Source organism: Ambystoma mexicanum, chromosome 2p (genome assembly GCF_040938575.1).
Source record: "Ambystoma mexicanum isolate Mex_15411 chromosome 2p, UKY_AmexF1_1, whole genome shotgun sequence".
NCBI lineage: Eukaryota > Metazoa > Chordata > Amphibia > Caudata > Ambystomatidae > Ambystoma > Ambystoma mexicanum.
Genome location: NC_090923.1, coordinates 698,664,862 through 698,677,204, shown reverse-complemented (window position 1 = coordinate 698,677,204; position 12,343 = coordinate 698,664,862).

Sequence of the window (12,343 nt, the reverse complement as noted above, 5' to 3'; positions counted from 1 at the left end):
AAAGGTCCTTCTTGTGTTTGTCTCTGTGCGCCAAATCAGGTTTGGTCCCTTTGTTTGTTGGCCTTTGGCGTGCTTCAGTGCTGAAGCCCTCCTCTGGCGCCAGGGTGTCTGGGATGGACAGGATGTGAGGGAGGTGCCTGAAACACCCTGTGCTTAGCCTCCTAGGAGACCTGAATGCACTCTGGCGTGATTGGCCAGCTGGCTGTCCGGCAAGGACAGCCACCCTGCTGTGTGAATGACAGCCAGGCCGGAATGAATGGGGGAAACTGTTTAAAAGCAGGTCTCTGGGACTTGGAAAGCAGAGTCGACCACTGGAACGAAAGAACCGAAGACGAGCTGAAGGAAGTGGACTGCTGCAACTCCTGGATGACCGGTGATGCCCTGCTGCAGGTCCGAATTGCCTGAAACTCCATCGACAGAAAAGCACTTCAAGGTTAACTTCTTCCCTTGAGTTTGGTGGGAACAACGAACTCGCAAGCCACCTGGACACCGTCCCCATCTGGTCGAATTTTCATCACAGTGCTGTTGAAAACCCAGTAGCCAGAGGGAAGGAAACCAGTTTATGGACTTTAAGGCGCTCACACCTTAAACCAACATCTTGCTAATGCTTTTGGCCTCATCCCTGGGCAGTGCACAAACCTCCGGATGTCCTCCTTCTTGTTCCCATGACTGAAGCTCAGGAACAGCGAGATCTGCTCGAACTGCCAGGAACAACTGCCTCAGCTTTCTTCATAAACAAGGTACTGTGCAAACGCAGTCCGGATATCCTTTCGGCCATCGAGAAAGTGCGTGAAACTTTCCTCAACTACGAAGGTTTGTCCTTCCCTTAACATTCATCACACTTTTTGCCTACCCAAATTCTTCTAATCTCTGTGGCAAAGACTAAACCGTTATATACCAGAACTGTGCTATCCTATACAAAAGACTCTGAACCATTGACTTTGGCCCAGGTCTATTGAGAAGAATTGCTCGTTGTATTTAACTGAAACTCTTTGCCCTGCCTATGAATGTATTTGTGCTGTCTATTCTTATAACCTTGTCTTTTTACCCCTTTATAAAGTATCTAAAGTGCTATTTTGCTCCCACTTTATTTGGAGCTAAACTTGTTCATTTAATGACCGTTGTATTTTTGTGGTTTATTAGTGTGTGATATTGAGCTGCTTTTTCTAGTGTAATGTTTTCTAACTGACTGACTAAATAAATGTATATTATTTTACCAAGAAACCTTGAGTAAGTGTTTACTTGAATCAATGTATTGATTGGTCCTTTGTGTGACTTGTTCTACTGCTCACTTAAACTCTTGAGATAAGTCTGGCTGCTCAGCCATCGCTAGCACTTTACTGTGTAGTACAGGCTTGTACCAAAGGTGAAATTGTGCTTACACTTGTAGTACTAATTGCCTGTAGTTTTCCCAAAGGCTAATGCAGGTGATTCTGCCTAACACTTAACAATCCCCTTTCACAGGCCTAAGAACAGGGAAAGGGAGAACATGGTTCGGTTTGGAAGAATCAGAGCGAATGCCCGTGCATTTCAAAGCTCTGGGTCCCGAACATGCAATCAAAAAGCTTAGAAGATAGCGCACCTTATGTGAACAGGTTGAGAAATTTACTGGGAAGAAAGAAATTAAATTTGACAGATGCAATACCAAAGACACGGGGGCAGACTGTGTTTGGGAAGAATGCAGGGTTTACACAATTCCCATTATTAGAAAATGGAGGAGTAGTGCAAAATACCTTCTGCTATCCCTCCGCAAATACCTCCCCTCTTGAGCTCTTTGCACCTCTACCTCCAACTCCCTCTCTGTCAGTCGTTTTTCAAAGCAACAAGCCGGGGGTAGATCTCTGTCTTCGGCTGGGGCCTACCTCTGGAACAGCCTCCCTGCCACTCTAAAACTTGAGGAGAACCATCTCCGGTTCCGGAAGCGCCTCAAGACCTTCCTCTTTTCTTCTGCCTTCGCTCCCCCTCTCCCCTGCTGATCTGTTCTCTCTTGGCACTGTGCACCTGGCCACCCTCTGTCCTCCGTGCCCTGGTACCTGCTCACCCTGCCACCCTCCCGCACTGCCTCTGTGCCACCCCTTGCACTGAGGTCTGTATCTGTACCCATACAGCCCCCAACTTTTTCTACCTGCACTCATCAGACCTACCGTGTCAGCTGCCTTAAACGTAGCACTTGCAAATCGCTGGCTGCACTACCACTGTTTGTGGCCTTTATTATTTATTTATTTTTATGTATCTCTTTCTCCTCTGCTTCACACTTTCCACTACTCTCCCCTTCCATGCACTTTTCCCCTCGCCCTCTCCCATGCACTTGCGCGTTCTCAATGTCACTGGGCCTAGTAAGATCGCTGTTTTGTTCTCCCCTCCCTTGCCTTGTCGCGCTCTGAAACACTTGTGTACGAGCACAATAGAAGTAATTTATCAATATCAAAAGTGCCACAATATGTACCTTTTCCAAAAATGGATAAGAAAAATTTGATTTGTAAATGACCATCCCTAAAAACAGGAGTGGGACAATGGATTCATGAATTGGAAAGAATGACAGCAGGAATGACTTTAGGGGTGGGTGACCTAACAAGCTAGTTTGCTGCTATACTGGGGCGAGAGCAGATAACATTTGGAAATGGGCAAGTTACCCTGGAGTGACAGTTCAGGACACTAGACATGACAGAGCAGCATTTAATAATTGTAGTGATGACATATGGAGGGTACTTAGGGTGCAATTTCCAGATTCGTTAGATATGAGCACAATTATGATATGTAAGATGTGTGATGATGAAGATCTGGTTGCCTGTATTTAAGAGATTCAGGAAAAATGGCGTCTCAAAATGATAAAACCATATGATATATTGTGCCAGCAGTTGCCTGAGCCAGTACTGAGACAATGAAAGAAGACATTGGGAATGGAAGCGGAACCATGGCCAGACATTCAGTTGACTATAGTTTACCACAGTCGATTGAAACAAGAGAAGGATAGAATGAAAATTGAGGAAACAATTCTTATGGAAGCAGAACTAGTTCAGAATGTATTTTTCATGGGAAGGAGCAGTGTTGCCCAGTGGAGAGGGGTGATTATACAGGAAGCACAGCAGGTACAGCCAATGACTAACAGACATTTTACTGGAAGGGGAGAGCATAATTATTTCCCACAGGGTAGAGGGGGTGCGCTCAGAGGCAGACGGTTTGAATTTCAGGCTCTACTGGGAGAACGATTTAATGGAGGACAGCCCAGGGTTGGAGGGCAGTCTGAGCAATGCTGGACATATGAAAAATGGGGCGCATTTCCCGGGTGTGTAGAGTCACCTGAATATTTTGCTCAAGATCACATGCAGTATCAGAACCAAGGATGACAAACACAGGCTTCACAGCAAGGAAGGCCAAAGCAAATGCAATAAGCACCAATGCAAGTACAGCAAGCCCCCATGTAGACAGAGCAGGTACTGATGAACATACACGCACCTGTACAACAGTATACAGGGACATCCTGGAACGCAAACATACTGACTCAGGCACCTACACCAGTATAGGGTGTGTGACAATAATGGTAGGAAATCATTTTACTGGTACAGGACTGAACCTATACCCACAATAGAACAACCCACAGAGAGACTTTATTTGTTTCATCCTACCATTTACACCAACCCACAAGAGGAACCGAAAGTCACGGTAACCAGAGCTGACAAAATATGTTCCTTCCTTGTAGGTACCAGAGTGACTTGATCTTGTGTTAGAGAGGGAAAGAGAGCAATGCTAAACATTGCCATGAATGCACAACGTTTTTCTGAGGCAACAAGTATGGTCCCTTGTACTGACAATTTACCAATCACTATAGGAGAACACACATTTTCCATGCCATTATTATATTCCCGAAAGTCACCAGTAAACATATTGAAAAGAGATTTCAAAAGTACATTGAACATGACAATATCATTCATGGGCCAGGGGATACCATGTTATACTCCAGAGATTCATTATGTAAATGTACAAGAATTTATATCAGCATTTTATGTCCAGCAGGCACAAAGGGGCATACAAGTAGACCAATAATTATTACTTTACAGGGTAAACATATTGTTAGAATGGCTCCCAAGCAAACAGAACAGATTGTTATGATTATTCACTGAATTTCTGTTTCAACCAGAAGTACCTATGGATGAGGAGGAAGGACAGATACTTACCATAGAACTAGAAGCAGCAATAGTGAGAGAGGACAAAGTAATTTTGCAGAGAATTGATGTGGAGGGAATAAACTGGAGGACGGTGATGAGAATTAATGAAGGGTATAGATTGACTGACTTGACAGATGAAGACTAGTTTACCGACGATGACTCAGATGATGAAGTGAAGTCTTACCTATTGGCTCAAAATTGAGAACAGCGAAATACCCCATAGAAACATGGGCAAAAGAGATACCATCCTTTTTCCAGGAAGGCTTGGCACAGGTACCAAGCATGTTGTGGACCAGTAGTCCATATTACATTGTCCTATTGAAGGGGGTGGGGACATTCAAAATCAAATTGAAGCCAGGAGGTATTATGCCTTGAGTGAGACAATACCAATTGTCAAAGGAAGCAGATGAAGGCATTTATGACACCAATGCTGCCCTAATGTGACATGGTGTATTGATGCCATCAGCATCCCAATGTAACATGGCTGTCTACCCTGTAAAAAAGGCAACCGGGGTCTCATTGAGATTTATTCAAGGCCTACATCCCCTGAACAAAGTCGTTCAGGCCAAGTTCCAATTGGTTTCGAACCGGGTCACAATACTGTGCAAAATGTCATACAAAGCTAGATATTTTGTAGTGACTGATTTAAAGAATGCCTTCTTTTAGATCCCTCTTCATGAGGGGTCCCAAGATTTGACCTCATTTTCCTATCGCAGAACAAAACCTAGACATACTAAAGGTACTGCGTATAAACTTTCAGTTTTCACCCGAGTACTTCAGATGAACTTGGGAAACATAAAGACAGACAGTACAGTAATACAGTGTGTAGATGACATTTTAGTTTGCATAGAGACAGAGAAAGAGTGCTGGAGAGACTCAATACATCTGATGGTAGTATTGTCAGAGAAAGAAGAGAAAATCCATAAGGGTAAGCTTCACTATTGTCAGGAAGTCATCTTATATATAGGGCAGTTAATATCACAGAAGGGGAGAAAAGTGACACCCAAAGGAGTGGAAGCACTCATGAAAATACGCAGGCCAGACAAGTGAAATGTTTATAGCAATTTGGAGGTCTTTGTAATTATTGCCGAGCATGGGCCTTTGATTCCAGGCAATATGTAAAACTACTCTTAAAGGGTCTCCACTCGGCACAGAAAGGAAACCGTGACAATGCCTGCACAGGAACAATGATGGATGACTTTGGTGTATTAAAAACGGCAATTTGTACAGTACCCCTGTTAGGGATCGCTGATTACAATGAACAATTATTTTAGTTCTCAAATTCAGATGGAGTAGAGATGACAGTTGTCCTCGCTCAAAGAACTAACATGGGGCACAAGCCATTAGCATGTTACAGAGGGATCTTTGTTTGTATTAACTTGAAAGCAGAAATAAACAATGCATGTACATCATGGTACATAGAAATAACAAAGCAAAAAAAAAAGAAATAAAAACACCTTGTATAGATAGAAATCCTTTAGGAAACTTAAATTGTTGTATCAAAACTTGACGCATTGAATTAAGACTATATAAATGACAGACCTAGAAGATATTTTCCAGGCATAAACAGGCAGGGGAAACATATAACAATCATTACAGACAGGAGAATTAGGAAGTAGGGAGGATAAGGGGGAAAGGAAAAGGATGGGATAAGAGTAATCATTGAAACGAAAATAATGATATATTAATGCGGAGTAATGATTTGAGGTAAGGAAATCAATAAACATTCTCCATTTCAATTCATACTTATGATATAGTATTGGGGTTGAAGCTATATATTCCTCCAATCTATGTATATTGCATTTAGAGTTGCACCATATTTTAGGATTCATCAGATCAGATTATTTCCAATTGGTTGTGATAACTTGAACTGCAGTTAGAATAAACAAATCAAATAAGTTAGAGGTTTGGGAGTATAGGTGATGTTGAAAGACAGCACTACCTAAGTATGAGATTTTAAAATGTAAAGGTTCATGAAACCTAAAGATACATTTAATGATGCGCCATACATTGTTCCAAAATGTTTCAATATGTTTTCAATCCAAAAACATATGTTTGAACGAACCTTCACCATCACGACAATTCCAACATTTATTATCCAAAGGTATCTTACATTTAAAAAGCATAGCAGGGGTAATAAAAATTATATGCTGGAAAAAGAAAAGAGTTTGGGTTAGATTAACAGAAACAGTTATGGTTGATGTTTTTTTCCAAAATACGGCCATGCAAAATCTCCAAAAGTTATTGAACAGTCTTGTTGCCATTCTTGCTGTATTTTCCATTGGTGATTCTCAGTCAAGGGCTTTTTAAAATAGGGAGCCTGAAAACTGATAGTTATACATATTATTAAGTCTAACAACATTAATTTGCCTGGGGGATTCCATCAGAAGCTGCAGATTATCTATGATAACATTAATTATTCGTGAATATTGGTGTTAAAAAGACTTTAGACTGAGGAATTTCATCCTGAATTCATTGAAAGTTAGCAGCATACCTTGATTAAAAAGTAGATTTACATAATTGATTCTTTTTAATATCCACACTTTGCAACAAAAAAATACCATTGATCAAGATAAGATTATTTAACTACATGAATTGTGATACACACTCAGAGGAGAATATAGACATGAGATACATTCTAATCTGTTCAGCAGTAAATTGAATGTTAATTTAATACATCTATTTTTTGTAGTACATAAATGACATTGAGATAAAGAGTAAGTCCAAAACATAATTCCTTCAATGCAAAGCCATTGCGGGGTATCACAATATTCAGCTTGACAAAACCAGCTCTGTGCTTGCTTTAGTATAAAGGCAGAATGGTATTTAGTAAAGGCGGTAAATCCCACCCCTCCACACAACTTTCCTTTTTAGTCTACTAAGGGAGATCCTATGTTTTTTCTTACACCTCAAAAATTTGGCAAGACATGACACAGTATTTTTTAGAGAATTTACTTGGAATACGGCCGGGAAGCATAAATAAAGTGTACAAAATAATCAGGGAAATCATCATTTTGATGGATTGAGGGTGAACCCAGCAGGATAGATATAACGTGGACCAGGCATATAAGAGACTTTCCACGTTTGTTAATATGATATTAGTATTTTCTTTAATGATATCCTTGACTGCCATAAACATTTGCAGTCTTACATATTTGATTTCCTTTGGACACCATCTCATGCCATATTATATTGGACGGCCCAAATTAAGTAGACATTACAATAGTAGATCAAAAATGGTAACAGTGCCCGCATGTTGTAGGGAGAGAAACACCTGTGCTGCCAGGATGTTGGGAGCTACTCCAGTTGTTAATATGCAGGCAGATATTTACTCCAGTAGGATGGGTCAAAGGGATGATGGGGTGCAAAGCACAAGCCTTCCTGTTGATACCAGTGGAGGTGGTACAGACTGCAAATGATCTATGCCTCAAGGAATGGGTTAACAATTCCAAGTTGCTCACATGTGAGGAAGACACAGTAGACCCCTTACCCATAATACCCCTACAAAATGCCACATTATGGTTGAATAACACTGGTGTTGTAAAGGTGGGAGAAACCAATGGATGCAAACATATTGGGCCTCATTCTGACCTAGGCGCTAGGTGTTTAACGGCGCCGTAAAAGGCTGTGGCGCCGTTAAACACCTAGCGCCTAATTACGAGGTCCCTTTGTGGGACCCGACCTTAACGGCTGGTTTTACCAGCTGTTAAAGTAGGGACCCGCAAAGGGACCTTGGTGCTAATTACGGTACCGCAATATGCGGTACCGTAATTAGCTCCTTCCCCATTCCCATTGAGCTCTATGGGGCAAAAATGGGAATGGGGAAAGGCCATGACGGCATGGGGAATTACTGCACCGCCAACCTCGGAATGGGGTGGTAATTCCCCATTCCGCCATGGCGGACTCCGGCATGGACCATGGTGCTAATAGCACAATGGTTTAGTGCCAGAGTCCTAATGAGGCCCATTATTCAGGTGTCAGGAATGAAGCTGGGCACCACAGTATTAATGGGACGTTATTGGGCCTGTGGTTCAAGAGTTTACATGAAATGACCCTGAATTGGGGAGGTATGTGTTCTACGGTAACAGTAGGGACCCCAGCACTATTAGTGCCTCAAAGTGACATACGAATTGGGGGATTCCCCCAAAAGAGCACACACCTGAGAGACACGAGATCCAAACAACCAGGAAGAGGTAAAATTAATTCTCAGCTAAATCAACCAAAACATTTGATTATGTACCAGATGAGCATACATTGTTCAATAGAGCAACAACATTCTTTACATCCCTCTTTTCTCCCAGGTTACAGGCAAATATGAACGCAAACTGGCTGTAAATAACCAGATTGGAGTTGTTTCAAACAATCAATCCAACAGTGAAAGGCTTCAATGCCATAAGGAAACAGCTAAGGGCCATGGGATATATGACTCTCCAGCTCAGTTATTTCCTTGATATCATAACAGCCATATAGAGCTGGGTATATGCACAAATTAGGCTGTCTTGCTCTACACACATATTACCTCCTCACAAGGAGGAGAATGGGACCTTCTCAGGGGCCATAACCATTTTAACAGACCTGCACATGACAATGGAGGAGGTGGTAGCTGTTAATGAGACCGATGACTGGTTCACTGATCTGTTCTCCTGGATCCTCACCTGGCTGGCTAATACATTCGGAATATTAATAGCCATAGTAATATTCATTCTAGTTGCATTTTTTGCATCACAAGGATTGCAAGAAGTGGTTGCAAAAAGCCAGCCAAAAGAGCCATTGGAATGGAAGTAGTGATAAGTGTGGACACTCAGATACATGAATACACACAAACTGACAACATACCATGTCCACATAAGAGGTAGCCCTATTGGTCCTCCAAGATCAAAATTAACTTATCCCCAGGACCGTCTCAATTATATTGGACGATGGGTATTCTGAAAACCAGATGGGAAGTGCTGCTATATGACCAGGATTGTAGAAAAACACATAATACGTGCAGGTGACTTGAGGGGGTGACTAAAATATAGACACCCAAAGTACCTGAACGACGGTGTGGTCAAAGATTCGACCAGAGGCGGGAATGTTGACAGATGAATATGTCATTCATGGCGGCTGCCCCTCTCCCAGACAAATATCGTAAAGGTCAGTCTCTCTAAGACAGCCTTGTCACCCATACCCCAAGGATGTGCTGCAAATGATGAACATGATGTGAAATAAAGATGGGGAGAGTGACCAGACAGATGAGAAGAACCATACACACACATCCACTAGATATGAAACACATGGGCATTCAACATGAAGAAAACAAACTAGGTCAAAAATTAATTTATACATGAAGAATATTGACATATGCAGATCATATAGACATGGAAAACAAAACATAATATATCTATAAACTGAATGTAGCAATAACAATGTTTGCATATGGCTCACAAACATAGAAATGCAAGAGTAGCTGGCAGCCATCATTTCCAAAATGGAAGTCACAGCGAGCCGTGTTAGTAGAAAAACGCCTTCAGACTGAAGTAGAATAAAAAACTGAAATTACAAGGAAAATAGATTTTTGCAGAGCTATGACTGGCACGCAGGCTGAGCCAAGGTTACTTAGAATTTAAGGAGGATCTCAACATTACAGGGAAGGCACCAGATAAGGATTTCAAGGACACAAAAACATTCTCCCGAATATATTGAAGCCTGGATGAGAACAAACAACCATTGTGTGCCAATTGCAGGATAATCATAAGATCGAAGACTCTAAGAAGAATAAGCTCAAGAGTGCTCCCAATGGTTAAGGAAACCATAACATTCACTTTAATATTAGCAAAACCAGTCATAAATACAGGATAGAATACTTCCAAATCTAGTCCTCGCACACGTGACCCGAAGTCAAAGACAGGGCCTCATTACGAGTAAGCCAGGACGTATTTAACGGTGCCGGTAAAACCATAACGGCACTGTTTTCCAGACCGGCTAACTCTGAGTTATGTGGCTGTGTAACATGTAATGCCACCGGCCGCACTTGGATTTGGAAACACTGGCACCATTACTGCATGGTAACTCCATGGCACTCCCACAGGAATGGGGAGTACGGAATGCCGGCTCTGGAATTACCTGACCACTGGGGCTGTAATGCCCCGGTGATTCCGGCAAGTCCAGAGCTGATACATCCTCACGATTCCGGCAGCAGCCTGCCGGTTTTACCAGCACAGCTACCGCCAGACTCGTAACGAGGCCCAGTCTATTCATTTGTGCAGACACATGTAAAACACTGGGTCTCAATACAAGGTTGGAGGTAGCCTTGCCGGTAAAACCGGCAAGGCTACCTCCAAACTCACATTCGGGTCTGGCACCCGTGAATGGGAATTTACCGGGCTATTCTGGCCCAGCCGGACCGGGTAATTGCCCTTTCACGGTGCCAGGCTGGTACATCCCCATTCCCATTTGAGCCTGATAGGGCTCAATGGGAATGGGGAGGGTGGTAGCACCGGTACTGTTAGTAACAGTACCGGTGCTACCATCATGTTCTGCTCACGAGTGACGGTACAGTCACCAGGTCAGACCAGGTGGCTTCAAGGGCACCCTCGAGCAGAACTCATAGTATGGCGGTACGGTAGCGATTCCGGTGCCGTTATTGCCTTTCTGCCATACTTGTAATGAGGCCAACTTTCTTTATTCCTCTTGCCTATTCCCAGATATGAAGGCATCATACAAGGTTAACTAAAAAGCTAAGCACCCTTGCTGAGGGCTTGGGAGATGAGGGATGGTATTTTCTTGAATTGAAGGGAAACAGACCTCAGACCTCTCTCCCCATACTCACAATTTGGCTCATGGTTTTATCACCTGTCAGTTGCTCAAGGTTGCTCAGTGCAAAGCCAACCAATCAAAACTCTTGATAAGTGACTGCCCAGTATGCTTAGTGCCAGCCAATGTTTTGCTTTGTTGATGTTGTAAGTTTGTAGTTATCAATTTAGAGGTGGTATTAGGGGGAACCATCAGTTAAGAGTTAACCAATTATAAGGTTAACCCATATAGACATGTGTATGTTGGTATCCCTTAACCAGTTCCCTCACCATACATGTTTTTTAGTGTTATGTCATCACTATGATGTGTTTTTGGTTTATAATCTGCTGTTTTGCATGAGAACTTAGAGAGAGATACGAGATGCTTGATGCTTGTGTGCTGTCCCTGCTTTATGTTGGATTGTTAATAAAGCAGGTTTTGCTTTCACTTTGGGTTTTTCTGTTATTGAGTGTGAAATTGCCCTGCCTCTCATTCATTCTTAAACTGGCATTTTCCAGACCATCTTAACAAGCATGTATCAGTTAGCCTGCCATATATGTCAGTGCTTGGTTTTAGAAAATGTCTAGCTGTCAGCATAGCAAAGTTTAGCCATGGTCCAAGGACAATCAGGATATTGTAGCTTGGTAGCAGATGCACAGCTTTAGTCATAGCTCTTCAGTTGCAGCTAATTAAGAGCAGCACCTCTAGCAGGCAAGTTAAAATTGACATTCACATCCGGGGAAGAGTGCTCAGTCAATCAGATGGCTAGAAACGTGGGGAAAAACACAGTGTATCCCCTACATTTCTCCTGCAGATACCAAGATGGCAGCATCCAGGCTTCCACAGGTGCTGCCATCTTAATTGTGGGGCAGCAACAGGGAGCACCATGCCCCAGGCCTCCAAGACCTCTATTACCTGTACGCCGCCCAGCTCTCTCTCTCTCTCACTGCTTACCTGCTAGACCAGTGCTTTCTGTTCTGGTCAGTGCACTTGGTTCTGTCCTCAGCACCTGAAATAGAAATAGAAAAGGGACAACATTTACTATGGTGGGGGCCATCTTGTTTTAAAAACATCTTCACTGGAGATTGGACTCACACAATACGTGCAGAGCCCGTCTGGAATGACAAACGTGCAACCCAGACTGAGGCACCAGTGTGCAAGCAGCAATCAACCCATTGTTGGGGGCCTCCTAGCCTTGGGCTAGCCGGCGTTACCGTTACCAGCCATGTACTTCCCGCCCATGTGGGAGTGATTGCTACAATCCCAACGGTTACATGCTCACTGCATTCCAAGTCACATCAGATCACCCGTTTAGAGACCACAGCACTCACCAACATTTAAGCAGAGCATGAAAGATAGGACGTAACACACTTCAAAGTAAGCCGCAGACTTTTTTTGAGCAT